This window comes from Chiloscyllium punctatum, chromosome 6, assembly GCF_047496795.1.
Source record: "Chiloscyllium punctatum isolate Juve2018m chromosome 6, sChiPun1.3, whole genome shotgun sequence".
Taxonomy (NCBI): domain Eukaryota; kingdom Metazoa; phylum Chordata; class Chondrichthyes; order Orectolobiformes; family Hemiscylliidae; genus Chiloscyllium; species Chiloscyllium punctatum.
In genome coordinates this window covers 145,804,530-145,827,470 of record NC_092744.1, presented here as the reverse complement: position 1 = coordinate 145,827,470, position 22,941 = coordinate 145,804,530, and the positions used below count along the sequence as shown (strand labels likewise).

The 22,941-nt window shown below is 47.7% G+C and overlaps 1 long non-coding RNA gene across 1 annotated transcript in view; it reads right to left on the bottom strand.

The window, feature by feature from the left end:
- Positions 1–22,553, bottom strand: part of LOC140478571 (uncharacterized) — a 42,459-nt gene extending 19,906 nt beyond the window's left edge. The window contains exons 1-2 of the long non-coding RNA XR_011960833.1: positions 22,431–22,553; positions 6,493–6,764 (exon numbers count right to left, since the gene is read on the bottom strand). This is a non-coding gene — a long non-coding RNA (uncharacterized lncRNA). The remainder of the gene's footprint in view (positions 1–6,492; positions 6,765–22,430) is intronic.
- Between the last annotated feature and the right edge of the window lie 388 nt (positions 22,554–22,941).

Below are 22,941 nucleotides of genomic sequence, written 5' to 3'. Positions count from 1 at the left end.
ATCAGGAGGGCAAAACGCAGACATGAGATAGGTCTGACAAATAGAATTAAGGAGAATGCAAAGGGTTTTTACAAATATATTAAGGAAAAAAGGGTAAATAGGGAGAGAATAGGGCCCCACAAAGATCAGCAAAGCGGCCTTTGTGTGGAGCCGCAGAAAATGGGGGAGATACTAAATGAATATTTTGCATCAGTATTTACTGTGGAAAAGCACATGGAAGATATAGACTGTAGGGAAATAGATGGTGACATCTTGCAAAACGTCCAGATTACAGAGGAGGAAGTGCTGGATGTCCTGAAACAGTTAAAGGTGAATAAATCCCCAGGAACTGATCAGGTGTACCAGAGAACTCTGTGGGAAGGTAGAGAAGTGATTGCTGGGCCTCTTGCTGAGATATTTGTATCATCGATAGTCACAGGTGAGATGCCGGAAGACTGGAGTTTGGCAAACGTGGCGCCACTGTTTAAGAAGGGTGGTAAAAAAAGCCAGGGAGCTATAGACCGGTGAGCCTGACCTCAGCGGTGGGCAAGTTGTTGGAGGGAATCCTGAGGGACAAGATGCACATGTATTTGTAAAGGCAAGGACTGATTAGGGGTAGTCAACATGGCTTTGTGTGTGGGAAATCATGTCTCATAAACTTGATTGAGTTTTTTTGAAGAAGTAACAAAGAAGATTGAGTGATAGATGTGATCTATATGGACTTCAGTAAGGCGTTCAACAAGGTTCCCCATGGGAGACTGATTAGCAAGGTCATGGAATACAGGGAAAAGTAGCCATTTGGATACCGAACTGGCTCAAAGGTAAAAGACAGAGAGTGGTGGTGGAGGGTTGTTTTTCAGACTGGAGGCCTGTGACCAGTGCAGTGCCACAAGGATCGGTGCTGGGCCCTCTACTTTTTGTCATTTACATAAATGATTTGGATGAGAGCATAAGAGGTATAGTTAGTAAGTTTACAGATGACACCAAATTTTGAGGTGGAGTGGACAGCGAAGAGGGTTACAACAGGATCTGGACCAGATGGGCCAATGAGCTAACTGGCAGATGGAGTTTAATTCAGATAAATGTGATGTGCTGCATTTTGGGTTAGCAAATCTTAGCAGGACTTATACACTTAATGGTAAGGTCCTAGGGAGTGTTGCTGACCAAAGAGACCTTGGAGTGCAAGTTCATAGCTCCTTGAAAGTAGAGTCGCAGGTAGACAGGAAAGTGAAGGAGGCATTTGGTATGCTTTCCTTTATTGGTCAGAGTATTGAGTACAGGAGATGGGAGGTCCTGTTGCGGCTGTGCAGGACATTGGTTTGGCCACTGTTTGAATATTTTGTGCAATTCCGGTCTCCTTCCTATCGGAAGAATTGTTGTGAAACTTGAAAGGGTTCAGAAAAGATTTACAAGGATGTTGCCAGGATTGGAGGATTTGAGCTACAGGGAGAGGCTGAACAGGCTGGGGCTGTTTTTCCTGGAGCTTCGGAGGCTGAGGGGTGACATTACAGAGGTTTACAAAATTATGAGGGGCATGGATAGGATAAATAGACAAAGTCTTTTCCCTGGGGTCAGGGAGTCCAGAACTCGAGGGCATAGGTTTAGGGTGAGAGGGGAAAGATATAAAAGAGACCCCAAAGGGGCAACTTTTTCACGCAGAGGGTGGTACATGTATGGAACAAGCTGCCAGAGGATGTGGTGGAGGATGGTACAATTGCAACATTTCAGAGGCATTTGGATGGGTATATGAATGGGAAGGATTTGGAGGAATATGGGTCGGGTGCTGGCCGGTGGGACTAGATTGGGTTGGGATATCTGGTTGGCATTAACGGGTTGGACCGAAGGGTCTGTTTCCGTGCTGTGCATCTCTACGACTCTATCACTCATAGATGTTATAGAAATAAACTGTGTGGTTGCGTCTGGAGGAGATTAAAGGTATAAAGGTTTGTCGTTACTGTAGGAAATTACATCAATCGGGACCAGCAGAGTTTACAGAGACTGAGTGCGTTTTAGAGACAGGAAGAGTTCACAGTCAGCATTAGAAATGCAGAAACTAATTTATGAGAGAAGCAGGGTCACTCTGCTTTGTGCCCAGAGACAAGGAGGAGTCTAACAGCTGGAGGAGGTTACTAAGGTACAGAGCCTTTTAGTTGTTGTGACGGGAAGGTTACAGAGATTATGAAGGTGGTAGGAGTTCAAAAAAGTCAAAGACAGGGAGGTTTTTCAGGTCTGGAAAGGACTACACTGACGGGGATGGCTTAAGGAATTGAAGAGTTGTTTTTCTTCAGTTAAGGAGAGATGTGACAGAACCTGGGATTAAAGGCAAAGGCAGAAACTTGGAGAGTTTTACTGATATGAGGAGCTTACAGGGATAGGCAGGATTGTAGGGGCTGATAGAGGTAGGGGAAGTGGTATCGATGAAACAGACAATGGAGAAACTGACAGACATAGGGAGGGTTCTGTGGAACAGATGAATTTACAGGCAAGATGGCGATAATGAAGCCTGAGAATTTTCTCATGTTTCTTGCCCAGCATTATTCCGACATCATGCCCTCAGGGTCTGAATTAAAGTCCACTAACTCCTCCCTGTGCTGTTTACTGTGAGTGATCTTACCGGCTGCAGGATTTACTGAAGGCTCCAGATCTCCCTCTCCATCTCTCTCTGGCTGACCAACTGCCTTCAATATGGTGATGGACGAGATAAGAGTTGGGAATTCTGCTGAGTCAGGGACAACAGAAATACGTACAGGAGACAGAGAAGTAGACAGAATGGGAAATTAGACTAATGGAATGAAGGTTACACGTGGAGAATGGCACTGAGTCCCACAGAGATCTGGAAATTCCCAGTGTCCATCCATGGCCTGTGCAATTGCTTCCCTCTGGAGTGGAGAATGCTGTTAGCTCAGGATCTGGAATAGCTGCAAGAGTGAGAGACACTGACAGAGGCAGCAATTAGACGCACACAGTGAGGGATACCACATTGAGAGAGACAGTGATATCAGCAGAGTGCAGGAATGTATCAGGATCACACAATGGTATCATCAGAAGTGGTTCTGACCAGTGAGCACTGCTACCAGTACTCAGGGAGGACTGAGCTATTTTATTGGGATAGGCTCCTATGGTACCAGATTATGCAGTGTGCTATAAACGGACACAGATGAGGAGGGGGACAGGTCTCGGGTGAATGGAAATTCCCAAGTCCAAAGAGAAAGGTTGAAATATTGGAACACCGTGGAGATGTGAATGAAGACCAAAAGAAAGAAACAGTAAGGGACTGAGTTTAATTAAAATACGATATTGTCAAACAGATTTGTGACAGGAAATTATTGGTTAAAATAAAGTAAATGCCATTTCCACCCCTCACAATTCCTCATACACCACAAGTGACATCACTTCCGCCCCTCACATCATCGCTGATGTCACACACTCAGTGATTTCCACGCCCCCCCCCCCCACTGCCGTGTTTGCCACCACTTCCACCCCCACCAACGCCACTCACCTGCATTCTGCTGACACCACCCCCAGGTCCCACCGTCACCATCCCTGCCCCCAGAACCCTGAGGGGAACACCACCCCTGTTCATGACTCCATCCTCATTCCCCCTAACACCACACCCACTCCAGTTACAGGCTCCGTCACCTCCCCCAGCTCCACACCTACGCTTGGTCCCAGCTCCCAGTCCTGCCGAGTTTTCACCATTCCCCCTGACCTCCCCCTCACTGAGGACGAATGATCAGTCCTCAGCAAAGGCGTCACCTTTATCCCCCTCCATCCACACATCAAGGAACTTAATACACGCCGTGACATCGAACACTTCTTCCACCACCTCCGCCTCAGAGCTTACTTTTACAATGAAGACTCCCGCCTATTTTCTGAGGACCCCTTTGCCGGCCTCCAATACACTCCGTCCACCTGGACACCCCACGCTGGCCTATTACCTGCCTTCGATTTCTTCATTTCCAACTTCCACCGAGACATTAACCGCCTCAACCTATCTACCCCCTCCCCCACTCCAACCTCTCACCCTCACAATGTGCAGCCCTCCACTTCCTCTGCTCCAATACCGACCTCACCATCAAACCAGCAGATAAAGGGGGTGCAGTGGTAGTCTGGTGCACTGACCTCTACACCACTGAAACCATGATGCCAACTCAAAGACACCTCCTCCTACCACCCCCTCTACCATGACCCACCACCCATCACCAAACCGTCATCTCCCAGAGCATACAGAACCTCATCACCTCAGGAGGAGATCTCCCACCCACAGCTTCCAACCTCATTGTCCGGGATCCCCCCTGCCCGGTTCTACCTCCTTCCCAAGATCCACAAGCCTGACCACCCTGGCCGACCCATTCTCTCAGCATGCTCCTACCCCACCGAACTCATGTCTGCCTACCTTGACATTGTCCAATCCCCCAGTCCAGGAACTACCCACATTCGTTTGAGACACCACTCACACCCTCCATTTCCCTGGCCCCCAACACCTCATCTTCACAATGGATATCCAATCCCTCTACACCTCCATCCACCATGACCAGGACCTCCAAGCCCTCCGTTTCTTCATCTCCCGACATCCACAACAGTACCCTTCCACCGATACTCTCATACGTTTGGCTGAATTTGTCCTCACCCTTAACAATTTTTCCTTCAAATCCTCCCATTGCCTTCAGACCAAAGCGGTAGCCATGGGCACCCGTATGGGCCCCAGCTCTGCCTGTCTCTTTGTTGGCTACGTAGAACAGTCCGTCTTCCGTAGTTACACCGGCACCACTGCCCACGTCTTCCTCCGCAACATTGATGACTGCATTGGCGCCACCTCGTGCTCCCTCGAGGAGTTTGAGCAATTCATCAACTTCACCAACACATTCCACCCTGACCTTAAATTTACCTGGACCATCTCAGACACCTCCCTCCCCTTCCTGGACCTCTCAATCCCCATTAATCACAACCGACTTGACACCGACATTTTTTACGAACCTACCGACTCCCACAACTACCTAGATTACACATCTTCCCACCCAACCGCCTGCAAAATTCCCAACCCCTACACCCAATTCCTCCGCCTCTGCCGTACCTGCTCCCAGGTGGGCCAGTTCCACCACAGAACACACCAGATGGCCTCCTTCTATCGAGATTGGAATTTCCCTTCCCACGTGGTAAAAGATGCCCTCCAACACATCTCGTCCACATCCCGCACCTCTGCCCTCAGACCCCACCCCTCCAACCATAACAAGGACAGAACGCCCCTGGTGCTCACCTTCCACCCTACCAACCTTCGCATAAACCAAATCATTCGCCGCCATTTCCGCCACCTCCAAACGGACCCCACCACCAGGGATATATTTCCCTCCCCACCCCTCTCCACTTTCCACAAAGACCATTCCCTCCGTGACTACCTAGTCAGTTCCATGCCCCCTAAAAACCCACCCTCCCTTCCTGGCACCTTCTCCTGCCACTGCAGGAATTGCAAAACCTACGCCCACACCTCTCCCCTCACCACCATCCAAGGCCCCAAAGGAGCCTTCCACATCCAAAGTTTTACCTGCACATCCACCAATATCATTTATTGTATCTGTTGCTCCCGTTGCGGTCTCCTCTACATTGGGGAGACTGGACATCTCCGAGCAGAGTGCTTTAGGGAACATCTCTGGTACACCCACACCAATCTACCCCACCGCCCTGTGACCCAAAATTTCAACTCCCCCTCCCACTCTGCCGAGGACATGCAGGTCCTGGGCTTCCTCCACTGCCACTTCCTCACCACCCGACGCCTGGAGGAAGAACGCCTCACCTTCAGCCTCGGAACACTTCAACCCCAGGGCATCAATGTGGACTTCACCAGTTTCCTCATTTCCCCTTCCCCCATCTCACCCCACCTCCAGCCTTCCAGCTCAGCACCGCCCTCATGACCTGTCCTAATGGCCTATCTCCCTTCCCACCTATCCACTCCACCCTCCTCTCTGACCTATCACCCCCCATCTCCTCCCCCATTCAACCATTGTACTCTTTGCTACCTTCCCCCATCCTCCACTCTGACCTATCACCTTCTTTCCCATTCCATTCACCTATTGTACTCTATGCTACTTTCTCCCCATCCCCACCCCCTCTCATTTATCTCCCCACTCTGCAGGGTCCCGGCCTCTGTTCCTGGTGTAGGCCTTTTGCCCAAAACGTCGATTTCCTGCTCCTCGGATGCTGCCTGACCTGCCGTGCTTTTCCAGCACACTCTAATCTAGACTCTGGTTTCCAGCATCTGCAGTCCTTGTTTTTACCTTATTGGAGGAGGAGACCACTGAGATAAGGAATGTTGTAGACACTGAACCAAGTTACAGGGATAGGGATGGTAGACTGGAATGCAGTACATTTCAAATATGTGGAGGGACTATCGGGAAGGGAGAAGGTTACAGCGATAGGATCTGTTATAGGAATTAAAAATTATTGAAGACACTGGACCACAATACATGCCATAGATAGACTGTTGCAGAGTAGTGAGTTTTAATATAACAAACTTACATTGGGGTGGTGATTGAGCCTGGGGTGTGTGTGTGTACTGTGCTCCCTTCCAGCACTGTATCTATGTCATGTTGTGTTCACACATGTTTGGAGCCCTCTCATTGTTCTTTGCTCTTGCACTGTGGGAGACCTTACTTCACTACAGGATTTATTGAAGGCTCCAGATCTCCTTTCCCTTTGTCTCTCTCTGGCAGACCAACTGTGTTCAATGAGGTGATGGACGATCCACCCAGCAGCTGGGAAGGCGATTGAGTCAGGACTTTCCTGAGTACCTACAGGAGACAGAGAAATAGACAGAATGGGAAATTAAACAGATGCAGTGAGGGTTACACGTGGAGAATGGCACTGAGTCCCACAGATCTCTGGAAAATGGAGCGATATTAAGTAATAGTCCCAGATTGCTGGAAGATGTCAGGATCACACAGTCATGTTGGAAGAATGGGTTTAGCTTCATGATGCCCTGGTATCAGTGCTCAGGGATGAGCACCCAGTGAGCAGGTGAAGTCATGGCCTAGTGGTATTATTGTGAGAGAATGTATCCAAAACCTCAGCTAATGTCCAGGGGAGGCAGGATTCAATCCCACCATCTGAAAAGGAGACATTTGAAATCAATAATTTTAAAAATAATAATTAACAATCCACAAATAAGTATGAAACCATGACTGATGTACAACAAATCCAAACACTTGTCCTTTAGAGAAGGACATCTGCCCATCCTCACGTGGTCTGCACGACATCCCCACAGCAAAGGGTTTGCCTCTCAATTACCCTCTGAAATGGCCGAGCAAGTCACTCAGTTCAAGGGCAGCTCGGGCTGGGCAAGAAAGGCTGGTCAGCCAGAGACTCACACATCCCATATCTGATTTTTAAAAAATCTATTGGGATGGTCACCCTGGAACTGTGCTGGGAGCAGTGTCCTGGCCAATCATGTCGGTAGGTTTATGGACAGGGCATTAAACTGACAGAGAGGATGCAGGTGAAAGGAGCTTTCCAAATCCAAAGGGAAAAGGTGAAGCAATGAAACAGCATGGGAATGTGGCTGAAGACAAGCAGAAAGGAACAGGATGGGACAGAGTTTAACTAAACTGGTACATCAACAAATAGATTTGTGACAGAAAACTGTGGAAGAGAGAATATTATGTTTTTTTTAATGGACAACGTTGCTGCAATAAGGTCGATGGATTTGTGACACATAGATAAAAGAGATTTAGACACCAGGGAGACATAGATACAGGGTGAACAAAAATATTCAGTGGTTCGTAATCTTGCGCAAACTCAGACAAAATGGGCAACGCTAACAATATTGGATAACAAAGGCATTACAGAGAAAGCATTTGGTCTCAGATCATGAAGTAGAGTCAGTCTGAATGTAAATTCTGGCTACTACTTGCCAAGGACACAAGCAGCAGAACAGTTTTAGTCAACAAACAGCATTTCATTGCTCATCACTGCATTAAACAGGAACTGATTGGAATTTTTTTTAACAAAGGCATTGTGATAATTTTGGAAAACCTCAATATTCGTATAATCTGGGACATTCACACGATCAACATCGATATTGGAAGAGGAGTTCGGTTAATCTTTTTTTCAGTGTTTCTTTGAAAAACACATTGTGCAACTGTTAAGGGACATAACTATCGCAGAGCGACGGTGTAATGAAACTTAGTGAATGAGTAATGTCACCTGCAGAGATCCTTCGGGAAATTGTGATAAAGTGCAGTTTAAATAAATAAAGTTTTAAAGTGAATCACAGAAAGGACAAGCTACAGCTAGAAACAAAAATAGCCAATGACATGAGGTTGAGAGGAGAACTGACCAAGGTAAACAGGCTAAACAGACTGAAATGTGTGTCTGTAAATGAACAGTGAAAAACATTTGAAGGGACAATGCAAAATACTCAACAAAAGGACATTCGATTGAAATAGTAAAAACCTCAGCAAGAAATTCCCACTGATCCCTCACTCATAACAAAAAGAATCATACTAGATTATGAGGCTGAGAAGATCATCAAAAAGTACTTAAAATCCTGAAGTGAGAGAGTGTTTTAGGAGTAAATGTTAATGGATTACAATGAGTCTGCTCGCAGGAAGAGGTCTGTGGGAAGGGGAGCCACGGTCAGGGTTCATTGACACGATAGGAACAGGGAGAGGTGAAGGTGCTGGAGGTGGTGAGAGTGTTGCAGACAGTGGTCAGGGTGTAACAAAGCCAGGACGGATCGCTGCAGCTGGAGGGATTTGCAGAGGTACGGAGGGACATAGGTATTTTTATATATTCATTCATGGGATGTGGGTGTCACTGCCTGGAACAACGTTCTTTGACCCCACTGCTAAGTACCCAGAGGGTTGCTCAGAGTCAGTCATATTGCTGTGGGTCTGGAGTCACATGTCGGCCAGACCAGGTTAGAATATTTGATGACCTTCCCTAAAGGAGCTTAGTGAACTAGATGAGTTCTTCCTCCTGATCAACAATGTTTTAATGGTGGTCCAATCAATGTCTTTTACAGATACAACATGACATCCTAACTCTTACTCTTAATGCTCTCCCAATGAAGGTAACCATCCCAAAGGCCTGCTTCAGTCTGTCTAACTGTGACAGCACTTACAAAGAACTGTGTACCTGCATCCCTGGGTCTCTGACTGACAACATACCCAGGGCCCGAACATTAACTGTACAAGTCCCACCCTGGTTTGTTTCACCAAAATGGAACACCTCACATTTATCTAATTAAACTCCATCTGCTATTCTTCAGCCCACTATCCCAGCAGTACTGTTCATCCTGTTGTATCACAGATAACCAAGTTCACTGTCCACTTTACCACCAATTTCAGTGTCACCCAAAACAATTACTTACCAGGAAACCAATATTCCCATCCAAACCATTTATCCAAATGACAAACAACAGTGGACCCACTCCACCGCTGGTCACATGCCTCCAGTCAGAAAAACAACATGTCCCCCATCACCCTCTGTCTACAACCATCAAGCAAATTTTGTATCCAGTTCACTAGCTCCTCCTGAATGCCATACCCTTTTACACTGATCTGAGCTTATTACCCAGTTTACCAGACAGAACACAGAATGCAGAATAGTTCAGTCCAAGACTCTTCGGCCATGATTTCATGCAAACCTTTTATCCGACTGTAAGATCAAAGTAAACTACATACCCTTCATTTTACTATTATCCATGTGTCTGTCCAAGAGTCTATTGAATGTCCCAGATGTGTCTAATTCTCTATCCTCTTATCTATCCTCCATTCACCTTAAAATTATGCCACCTTGTAATCGGCATTTATTCCATAGGAGGAAAAGTCTCTGACTATTCACTCACTCTGCGCCTCTTATCATCTTGTTCACCTCCACAACGTCGCCCTGCCCCCTTCTTCACTCCAATGAAAAAAAGCCTTAGCTCCCTCAACCTTTCTTCCTAAGAACTGCCCTCCATTACAGGCAGCATCTTGGTAAATCTCCTGTGTACACTCTCTAAAACTTGCACATCCTTCCTGTAAACAGGGGACCAGAACTGAACACAATATTCCAAGTGTGGTCTCACCAGGACGCTATAAAGTTGCAGGAAAACCTCACGGCTCTTACAGTCAATCCCCTTCTAAGGGGAGCCAACACAACATATGCCTTTTTAACAACCCTACAAACGTGCATGGCGATTTTGAGAGATCTATGGACACGGACCCCATGATCTCTCTGTTCCTCCACACTGCCAAGTATTCTGCCTTTCACCCTGTATTCTGTTTTCAAGTTCGACCTTCCAGAAAGAATCACTTCAGACGTTTCCAGATTGGACTCCATCTGTCACTTCCAGCCCAGCTCTGCGTCCTGTCAATGTCCCATTGCAACCTACAACAGTCCTCCACATTCCCCACCACTCCACCAACCTTCATGTTATTGGAAAACTTACTAACCCATTCTCCAACATCCACATCCAAATCATTTACAAAAATCACGGAGAGCAGAGTCCCAGAGCTGATTGTTACAGAACCCCACTGGTCACTGAGCTCCAGGCTCAATACTGTCCATCTGCTGCCACCCTCTGTCTTCTCTGGACCATCCAATCCTGTATCCAGACAGACAGATTTCCCTGTATCCCAATTTTCCTTCTTTTCTGAATCAGCCATCAACATATTCTGCCATATCCTCAAAGAATTCAATAAGGTTTGTGAGGCATGACCTGACCCCTCACAAACCCATACTGACTGTCTCTAATTTAACTATGGTTTTCCAAGTCGTCATAAATCCTTTCTTTAGAGTCCTCACCAATAATCTGCACACCACAGACATTCGACCAAATCTGTAATTCCCAGAATTCTACCTCCGTAACATGGCTCGGACTTTACAAATCTTCCCTCCTCTGCCATGTTCCCCAGAAGGGTACTGGAGGGTGGTGGGGGTTAAAGAGATAGGGAGGAATATCAGGACAGGAGGATTTTACAGGCATTTGGAGGGTTGCAGCGCCAAAAGGAGGCTTCAGTAATTGTGAGGTCTCATGGTGATGAAGACATTTGAGGAGGGAGGGAGGGAGGGAGGATTGTAGGGAAATGAGAGGATTCACAGTTTAGGTGTTTTATTAGGGCTGCAAGTGGTACTGAGTCGGGGAGGGTGTAAGCACTGGTGGATATTACAGAAACATGTGGTTTTGGTTGCAATGCAGGAAGAGGATTCAGGAAGCTGGAGAGTATGGGGTCTGAACGAGGTTACACAAATGGGAAGAGTTGTCAGGAATGGAGGTGTTTCCAGAGACAGCAATGGTCTGATCTGGAGCAGAGGACCCACATGCAGACAAACAGCGAGGGAAGGATATGCAAGCACGCACACACACACACACACACACACACACACACACACAGTGAGGGGGATACATGCAGACACACAGTGAGGGAGGGACACACACGCAAATCGAGAGAGAGGACTCACACAGCGAGGAAGGGACACACACAGTGAGGGAGTGACACGCACAGACATGCAGCGAAGGGACACACACAGCGAGGGAGGGACACGTACACACATACAGCGAGGGAGGGACACACACGCACACACACAGCGAGGGAGGGACACGCACACACACAGCGAGGGAGGGACACGCACACACACACAGCGAGAGGGAGGGCATGTATACACAAATTGAGAGGGGGCACACAAATGCAAAGCGAGGGAGGGACACACACAAATACACAGTGAGGGAGGGATACACACGCAAAGCGAAGGAGGGACAGGCAAACACACAGTGAGGGGAATACAGGCAGACACTCAGCAAGGGAGGGACACACACACACACACACACACAGCGAGGGAGGGACACACACACACACTGAGGGATGGGGGGACACACACACAGCGAGGGAGGGACGCGCACATACACACAGTGAGGGGGATGCACACAGACACACAGCGAGGGAGGGACACACACACACACACAGCAAGGGACGGGGACACACACACACTCAAAGCAAAGGAGGGACACACACACACACACACAAACACAGAGCAAGGGAGAGTCGTGCACACACAGCGAGGAAGGGACAAACACACACACTTATGGTGAGGGGAATACACACAGACACACAGTGAGGGAGGGACACACACTCACCGCGAAGGAGGGACAAGCACACACATGTTGAGGGGGAGGGCATGTGCACAGAAATTGAGAGGGGACACACACAGACACGGCAAGGGTGGGACACACGCACACAGCAAGCTGTTCACACACTCACACACACACACACACACACGGAGGGAAGTACATGCACACACAGTGAGGGAAGGACATGCGCACACACACAGTGAGGGAGGGATGAACACAAACACACAGAGCAAGAGAGGGACATGCACACGCACAGTGAGGGAGGGACACACACACACACACACACACACACACACACAGACACAGCGAGCGAGAGAGAGAAACATACACACAATGCGATGGAGTGACACACACTCAAACAGCGAGTGAGGGACACACAGTGAAGGGGGGACACACAAACAAACAGCAAGGAAGGGACACACACACTCACACACACACACAGAGCGAGTGAGGGACTTGGTGAGACACGCAGCGAGGGAGGGATGCGAGCACACACAGCGAAGGAGGGACACACACACACACACGCACAGCGAAGGAGGGACACGCACACACACGCACAGCAAGAGGGGGACACACACACAGAGCAAGGGGGGAACCTCACACACACACAGTGAGGGAGGGACATGCACACAAGGACAGCAAGCGGGACACACACACACAGAGCGAGGGAGGGACACACACACACACACCGACAGCGAGGGAGCGACATGTGCATGAGAAAGCACAAAAACACAGACAGACACAGCAAGATAGGGACATGCACACACACAGCGAGGGAGAGACACGCACACACACACACACACAGACAGCTAGGGAGGGATACGCACATACAGTGAGGGAGCGACATGCGCATGAGGAAGCACACAGACACACACAGCGAGGGAGGGACACACACACATACACACACACAAACACACAGAGCTAGGGAGGGACACGCACATACAGTGGGGGAGCGACATGCACATGAGGAAGCACACAACCACAGACATATACAGCGAGAGGGACACACACACACACTCGCAGCGAGGGAGGGACACACACCCACACTCGCAGCGAGGGAGGGACACACACACACACACACACACACACACAGAGCAAGAGGGACAGACACTCGCAGCGAGGGAAGGATACACACAGAGCAAAAGGGACACACGCACTCGCAGCGAGGGAGGGACACACACAGAGCAAGAGGGACACACACACGCACTCGCAGCGAGGGAGGGACACACACACACGCACTCGCAGCGAGGGAGGGACACACACACGCACTCGCAGCGAGGGAGGGACACACACACGCACTCGCAGCGAGGGAGGGACACATACACACACACACACACACACACTCAGCGAGGGAGGGACACACACACACACACTCAGCGAGGGAGGGACACACACACACACACACTGCATGAGGGACACACACAGCAAGAGACACAAGCGCACACACACACTCACATAGCAAGGGAGGGACACACAGACACATACTGAGTGAGTGATACGCATACACACACGTACAGAGCGAGGGGAGGACACCCTTACACACTTCAAGAGGGGCACACACACACACACACACACAGCGAGGATGGGACACGCACACACACAGCAAGGGTGGGACATGTGCTCAAAAAGCGAGAGGGGACACACACAAAGTGAGGGAGGGAGACACGCAGACATACGCACAAACACACACACACACACACACAGTGAGGGAGGGACATGCTCACATACACAGTGAGGGAGGAACAAACACACACACACAGCGAGGGAAGGGGACTCACAGGCATACACACACACATACACACACAGCGAGGGAAGGGGATACACACACATACACACACAAACGCAGAACAATGGAGGAACACGTGCACACACAGTGATGTGTCTCCTCTAACGTGTAATCGTCCAGCTCTCACTCCAGTCTGCTCCCTCACAGGGTCACCGTCTCTGTGACTCCCAGGTACGACTAGGCCTCGATCCTCAGTGCGGATTTATATTCTCCCAGGTGGGAGTCAGCCTCAAGCTCCTGCTCCAAGTTGCTCCCTCACACGGTCCCTCCCTCTGTGACTCGGTGCTGATTTCGAGCCTCCTGCTCTGCTTTTTATCCAAATCCAAGTCCCAGTCGGCCTTGACCCTCGCTGCTGATTTATATTCTCCCGCTCTGTGCTGCTCTCTCTCAGGTTCTCTCCCCTTGTGACCCCGAGGTAATGGTAGGCCTCAAGCCTCAGCTGAGATTTATAACATCCCATTCCACACTGCTCTCTTACAGGATCGCCGTTGGGCCTGGAAGACAGTGGGAAAGAGGACAATGAGACAGAGCAGAGGGTGTTACAGTGATTGAGGGAGCTGTAGGGAATGAAACAGGTTATCTGGGGAGCTAGGCAGACCTGCAGTAACTAAAGAACGTTACTTGAAGTTACAGCGAGAGTTGCAGACAGTGAAGAAGGCAAAGGAAACAGAGAGATGGTGGATTGTTCATGACGGAGCTTTGTAGAGTCTAAAGGGCTTCAAAGTTTGGGAGAAGATTTGTAGCTCGGGTGCTCATTGTTGTGGTTCTGTTCGCCGAGCTGGGAATTTGTCTTGCAAACATTTCGTCCCCTGTCTAGGTGACATCCTCAGTGCTTGGGAGCCTCCTGTGAAGCACTTCTGTGATCTTTCCTCCGGCATTTATAGTGGCCTGTCTCTGCCGCTTCCGGTTGTCAGTTCCAGCTGTCTGCTGTAGTGGCCGGTATATTGGGTCCAGGTCAATGTATTTGTTGATAGAGTCTGTGGATGAGTGCCATGCCTCCAGGAATTCCCTGGCTGTTCTCTGTTTGGCTTGTCCTCTAATAGTAGTGTTGTCCCAGTCGAACTCACGTTGCTTGTCATCTGCGTGTGTGGCTACTAAGGATAGCTGGTTGTGTCGTTTCGTGGCTAGTTGGTGTTTGTGGATGCGGATCGTTAGCTGTCTTCCTGCTTGTCCTATGTCGTATTTTGTGTAGTCCTTGCATGGGATTTTGTACACTACGTTGGTTTTGCTCATGCTGGGTGTCAGGTCCATCGTCCTGGTGAGTTGTTGTCTGAGAGTGGCTGTTGGTTTGTGTGCTGTTATGAGTCCTAGTGGTCGCAGTAGTCTGGCTGTCAGTTCCGAAATGTTCTTGATGTATGGTAGTGTGGCTAGTCCTTTGGGTTGTGGCATGTCTTCATTCCGTTGTCTTTCCCTGAGGCATCTGTGGATGAAATTGCGTGGAGTTTGACCCCACCCCGCAGTTCACCAATAGGATAAACAACACACTGAGAAACCTACAAAAAAAAACGGACAGATTACCAGGTTTGACCTACAGAGAATGAAAACTGAAAGCAACAACACCCCCAGATTCTATGGACTACCTAAAGTGCACAATCCAGACATCCCACTCAGACCCATAGTATCACAACCAACATAGTATCCTATCAACCAAGACGGCATACTCAAACTACTGGACCTGTACCTCACAACACACTTCACATTCAATAACCAAATATATGAACAAATCAACGGCACACCCATGGGCTCACCCATCTCTGGACTCATAGCAGAAACGGTAATGCAAAGATTAGAACAAACAGTCTTACTGCAAATTCAACCCAAACTCTGTGTCAGATATGTAGATGACACCTTTGTAATCATTAAAAACACAGAAATAGAGAACAAACACCGGATCATCAACGCCACACTCAGAGGAATCCAATTCACTACAGAGAAAGAAAAGGACAACCAACTCCCATTCCTAGACGTGATGGTACAGAGAACACCGAACGGAGAATTCACCACAAAGATTTACAGGAAAGCCACACACACAGACCAAGTCCTGAACTCCGAAAACAACCACCCCAACACACACAAAAGAAGTTGCATCAAGATACTGTTCACAAGGGCCACAACACACTGCAGTACACCAGAACTGCAAAAAGAGGAAGAAGAACACCTATACAATGTATTCGCCAAAAAACGGATACCCGCACAATTTCATTAGGGATTGTCTGTATGGATTTGCTCGATGACTGTCCTCTGATATTGATGAGAGCAGTGCAGATGATGTGGTTTATATGGAGTTCATTAAGGTCTTTGACAAGGTCCCACACGGAAGGCTGGTCCAAAAGGGAAGATCCCATGGGATCCAAGGTAAGTTGGTAAATTGACTCCACAATTGGTGGAGGGTTAGTTTTGTGATTGAAAGCCTTTGCCCAGCGGGTGTACCACAGGGATCTGTGCAGGAGCCATTGCTGTTCATTATGGACATTAATCACTCGGATGTGAAAGCAGAAGGTAACATTAGTAGGTTTGCAGATAACATGAAAGGTGACGGTGTTGTCCACAGTGAGGGGGATGGACTCAGGCTGCAGTCTGATATCGATCAGATGATAAACTGAGCAGAGTTATGGCAGACAGAGTTTACTTCTGATCACTGTGAGGTAATGCACTGTGGGGAGTCTAATAAACGAATGATATACATCATGAATGGTAGGTCCTCCTGGATTACTGAGGAACACAGGGACCTTGGTGGGCAAGTCCCTGGATGTCTGAAGGTGTCAGCACAGGTAGACAGGGTGGGGAATACACCTGAACTGGGAGCAGGAGGGGGACCCACATCCTGGTGGGGAACGTTGCTGGAGCTACTCAAGAGGATTTAAACTCGTCTGGCAGGGCTGTGTGACCCCAAAGAGTCGTAAGGTCAGAAAGAAAGTTGAGGCTGGTACAAAGGTTCAAGAGAGCAATATAAGGAGACAAGGCAGGCAAGAACATAGCAGACAATGAGGGAAAACTGGTGGATTAAACTGCAGTTATTTCAATGCAAAAGGCCAGACAGATAAGGCAGATGAACCCAGAGCATGGATGGGAACATGGGATTGGGATCCCATAGATATTACAGAAACACAGCTGAGGGAGCAACAGGACCAGCAGCTCAATGTTCTGGAGACAGATACTACAGGAAGGATAGAACAGGAGGCAAAACAGGAGGAGAGCTGGTGGGTTTGATAGGGGGAAACATCCCAGCAGTACCTAGAGGGAGGATTCATGTAGGATCGCCCAGTTAAACGATATTCGTGGAACTGAGAAATAAAAATTGGTCATTAGTTTTCTACGGTCGGACTACAGCGATAGGCAATGGGAGATGGAGGAGCAAATATGTCAGGAGATTTCAGATATCTCTAAGAATAATAGGGTTGTAATGATAGGGGATCTTTACCGTTCCAAACCTGGACTGGGATTGCTACTAAGTTAAGCATTTGGATGGAAGGAATTTGTTAAGTGTGTTCCGAAAATCATATAAGTGGCCCAACTGGAGAATGGGGCTAAACCTGACCTCCCCTTGGGAAACAAGGTCAGGAACGGGACTGAGGTGTTAGTGGGGGAGCCCTTTGGAAAGTTACCACAATTGTATTAGTTTGAAAATAGCGATGGAAAAGGACAGGCCTGGTCCACAAGTTCAAGTTACTCAAAGGAGCAAAGTAGTATTAGACAGGAATTTTTAAAGGAGATCTGGGGAGGCTATTTGCAGATAAAGGGAAGTCTGGCAAGTAGGAATATTTTAAAACCGAGATAAAAGGAGCGTTCAGCGCCAGCGTGTTCCTGTTAGTGTGCAGCTCAATGCTGACTGAATTAGGAAACACTGGCTGAGTTTCGAGGCTGTGGTCAAGAAAAAAGGGGGCACATGTCAGATATAACTGGCTGACTCAAGGGAATCCCTTCAGGAGCATCGGGGCTGTAGAAATACACTTAGGATGGAAATCAGGAATGTAAAAAGGGGACATGAGATAGCTTTGGCAGAGAAAGTTAAGGAGAATCCAAAGAGACTCTACAAGTGTATTAAGAGCAAAAGAAGAGCTCGGGACAAACGCGGTCTCCTTAATGATCAATGAAGCCAACGATGTGCAAAACCACAAGATCCAAAACAAATATTTCACCTTGGAACTTACTGTGGATAAAGACTGGGACACTCAGGGAACTAAACAGTGTTTGTCCTGACCACTATTGGAATACTGTGTGTAATTCTGGTCTCAATGCCATCGGAAGGATGTTGTGGAACGTGAAAGGGTTCAGAAGAAATGACCAAAGATGTTGCCAGGGTTGGAGGGTTTGTGCTTCAGGGAAAAGCCTGAATAGGCTGGGGCTGTTTTCAGTTGAACATGGGAGGCTGAGGAGTTAACCGATAAAAGGTGTTTAAAATCATGGTGGTCATCGACAGGGTCAATAGACAAGGTCATTTCCCCAGGCGAGGGAAACTTTTCAAAGGGGTCTAAAGGACAACTGACTCCCGCACAGTGGATGGAATAAGCTGCCAGAGCAAATCGTGGAGGCTGATACAAATACATTTAAAAGGCATGTGGATGGGTGTATGAATAGCAAAGGTTTAGGGGGATTTTGGCAAAATTGTGGCAAATGTGACTAGAAACGTCATGCAGGAGTTGGTCCAAAGGGCCTGTTTCTGTGCTGTACATCTCTATGACTCAATGTCTTGAAATGAGTCCACATTATAGAAAAGGAGGAGCTGGAGGTTTTAAAACACAAAGGTAGATAAATCCCCAGGACCTGATCAAATGGATCTCAGGACATTGTGGGAAGCTGGTGAAGAAATTGTAGGGCCCCTCGCAGAGATATTTGTACCATAGAGAGCTGTGTGTGATAGGCTGTTACACTGGAGGGTGGCATTGTGGAGCGTGAAGAAGGTTTTCTGAGATTACAAAGGGATCCTGATGAAATGTGTGAATGGCTGAAAAACTGTAGATGGTGTTTAATCTAAATAAATGCAAGGTAATGCATTTTGTACAACAAACCCGGGCAGGGCTTATACAATTAATGGCAAGACCTTCAGTAGTGTTGTAGAACAGAGGGACCTCAGGGCTCAGCTACATAATTCTTTGAAGTTTGCAACATGGAGAGACAGGATGGTTTTAAAAAAAGGTGCTGGCCTCACTTGCTTTCATTGCTCAGTCCTTTGGATGTAGGAGTTGGGAAGTCGCGTTGAGATTATACAGGCCATTGGTGAGTCCTCTTCTGGAATACTGTGTCCAGTTCTGGTCGCCCAGTTATAGGAAGGATATTATTCAGCTGGAAAGGGTTGGGAGGAGATTTACTGGGATGTGGCTGGGTACGAAAGGCTTCAGTATAAAGAAAGGCTGAATAGGTTGGTATTTTTCACTGAAACCTGAATGTTGACAGATGACCTCATAGAAGTTTATAAAATCATGAGGGGGATAGATAGAGTTAATGGGAGTTGTCTTTTCCCATGGACAGGGAAGTTTAAAGACAAGGCACTACATTTTTAAGTTTAGAGGAGAAACATTTTTTAAAAAGACACAAGAGGCACATTGCTACACAGAGGGTGGGTTGTGTGTGGAACGAACTTCCCAAGGAAGGGGTGAACATGGGGACAATAACAATGTTTAAAAGACATTTGGATTAGAACAGGAATAGGAAAGGTTTGAAGGGATGTGATCCAGGAACAGGCAGGTGCGATGAGATCAGTTTTAGAGTATGGTTAGCGTTAACCAAATAGTACGGTATGACTCCGACTATGATTATAATGTTGTGTCATCAATTAAGAAAGGCTACAAGAGAAAGTCAGGGAACTGCAGACTGATGAGCGAGACATCTTGGCACGTCAGTTGTTGGAGGTCATTCTGAGAGGTAGGTCTTACATGCATTTGGAAAGATAAGGCCTGATTACGGACAGCCAGCATAGCTTTGTGCGTGGGAAAACATGTCCCACAATCTTGACTGGAGTTTGCTCAAGATGTGACCAAAAAGATAGACGAAGGCAGAGCAACAGACGTTGTTTCTGGCTTCCCCAAATCCTTGTTCAGGGTGTAACATGATACATTGGTTAGTAAGGGTAGATCACAAGGGATCAGGGAGAGCTTGCCAACTGGATACAAAATGGGATAACAGTGGGAGACAGAGGGCGGTGGGAGAGGGTTGTTGTTCAGACTGGAGGCCTCTGACCAGCAGTGTGCTGTAAGGATTGGTCTTGGGACCACTGTTGTGCACCACTTACATAAACAATTTGAGTGAAAATACAGGAGTCCCTGTTAGTATGTTTATGGATACCAAGGTTAGTGGAAGAGTGGGCAGGGAATATAGTTATCGAAGGGGATGTTAATCAACTGGGCCAAGGAATGAAAGATGGAGTTTAATTCAGGTGTTGGATTTAGTTAAGACAAACCAGGGAGGACTAACATGGGTAATAGTTGGGCCCTGGGCAGTGCTGTTGAACAGAGAGAGACCAAGGGGTGCAGTTACATTGGTCCTTGGACTGGCATCACAGGGTGACAGGGTGTTGAAAGCGGCAATTGGCACACTTGTCTTCATTGGTCAGAGCATTGAGTACATGAGTTGGAGATATTGGTAACACTGTCGTCAATATTTCTCCTGGGAAGAGGAGGCCACGGGGTGACCTTATAAAGGTTTATGAAACCAATTAGAGTCTAAGTAAGGTGAATTGCCAAGGGTAGGTGAGTCCAAAGCTAGAGGCATAAATGTGGGGTGAGAGAGCAAGGATTTAAAGAGGGAGCTGAGGGGCAACAGTATCCACAGAGGATGGTGCATAGACAGAATGGACTGCCAGAGGAAATGGTAAAAACAAGTACAATTACAATATGGAAAAGACACTCGGGCAGGTACATGGAGAGGAGAAGGTTTGAAGGGAGATGAGCCAAACACAGGCAAACGCAAATCATTCCATTTAGGAAACCTCGGCCGAAGAGTCATGCTGCACAGAAACAGACCCGATGTCTCCAGTTATTGGAGGAGAAGACTATCAAGACAAGGCATGTTGTAGAGACTGAAGCAAGTTACAGTGATACGGATGATCATCTGGACTGGAGGTTTCAAATATGTGAAATAATTGGAGAGAGGGGAGGAGATGACAGAGATAGGAACTGTTATAGGAGTTAGAATGATTGAAGACACTGGTCCTCAATACAAGCCATAGATACAGTGTTGGAGAGGGAATAGGGAACAGAAAGATCCCAGGTAGCATTACCACCCTCTCGTGGGAAGCCTGCTTTCCCCTCAGTTGTTCTGATGCTCCCTAAGAAAGCACAGGCCTGGACTGATAACTGGGAACTCCCGATGCTGTCTCATTACAACAAAACTTGCAGTAGGCATGGTGATTGAGCCTGGGGTGTGACTGTATTGTGCTCCCCCTCCAACACTTTCTCTATGTCATGTCTTGTTAGCTGATGTTTGGATCCCCCTTATTACTTTCTGCTCTGTGCATTGGAATGATCTCACCGGGCAGCAGGATTTATTGAAGACTCCCGACCTCCCTGACTTTCTGGCTGACTAACCATCGTCCCAACCAGCAGTTGGCAAGTCTATTGAGTCAGGAACTCCATGAGTACCTGTAGAAGTCACCGAAATTGGCAGAATGGGAAATTAGACTAATGGTTTGAGGGTTACACATATAGAATGGCACTGAGCCCCACAGAGATCTGGAAAATCCAGTCTCCATTCCTGACCTGTGCTGCCTCATCTCTCTGGAGTGAAGAATTCTGTTGGCTCATGGTCTGGAGTAGCTTCAAAAGTGAGAGACGCTGACAGAGGCAGCAATTAGACCCACACAGTGAGGGATACCATATAGAGAGGTACTGAGTCACATCACCAGAGTGCCGGGTCAAACAATTGTGCAGGAAGAAAGGGTTTTGATTCATGTTGCACTGGGATATGCAAACTGTGAGCAGGCGAAATGATGGCCTAGTGGCATGATGTGTGACAATTTATACAGAAACTCAGCAAGTGTTCTCTGGACACAGGTTCAAATCCCACCATTGCAAATGATTGAGTGTGAAGTAAATGCTTCAAAAACTATGTAATTAAAAACCTGTAAGTGAGTATTAAACAATTGCTGATGTTAAGAAACATCCAACGGGTGCATTCCTGTCTTTAGTGAAGCAATCTAAGATGGGACTGGGATATCACAGGTATTACAGAAACAACAGCTGAGGGAGGGACAGGACAGGCAGCTCAATGTTCCAGGGGACAGATGCTGCAGGAAGGACAGAAGGGGAGCTGAGAGAGGAGGAGAGCTGCTGGTTCTGATTGGGTGAAACATCCCAGCAGGACTGAGAGAGGATATTCCTGCAGGATCGCCCAGTGACGCTGTGTTCGTGGAATTAATCAATAACAATGGGGCTTCCCTTTCCTCTGATTATTCGACAGACCCCGGGAGCCCCGCCCTCCTGCACCTTGACCTTCTCAAAATGGCGGCCCTGAGCTTCCTCTTCCCTCAAACAAATGGCGGCCGTGACCCTGGGCCGCTTCCCTGATCAGAGACCGCCACCTCCTTACCCAGGCCTCGAGAATCATTTTCGAGTTATTTTTAACCTGTATCCAGGACTTGTGAATTCTCTCCGCTCCTTTCTCCCAGCGAGGCTCCCACACACCGGCTCTGAGTGCTGCTCTCTGAAGCCGATCGCAGCCGCTGCAGGAGAAAGCAGTTCTATGTCTCTCTGTGCCCTTACCAATGTGACACTGCGCATGCTCTGCATAGAAACCAAATTGCGCATGCGTCTGAGGTTATCAGTGAGTTTATCGAGAATATTCATAACTGCACAGACTTATGGGTAAAATACTAGTCATTAAAAATTGCTTTGTCGAGTTATAGAAATAGAGCTATCTAACATGCAAATTGTCTGGTCCAAATCAACCATACCGGCCAGGTATGTAAATTACCAATCGTACTGGGAGGTTGAAAAGAAGTTTCTTACTCGAATAGTGTAAATCGATTGGAAATATGTACGTTATCAGATTTACATTTAAACTACAGTATTTTTTAAAATCTCACATTGATTTATGAGAGACGTTTAATGCTCCACTATGTCGTGAGAATGATCAA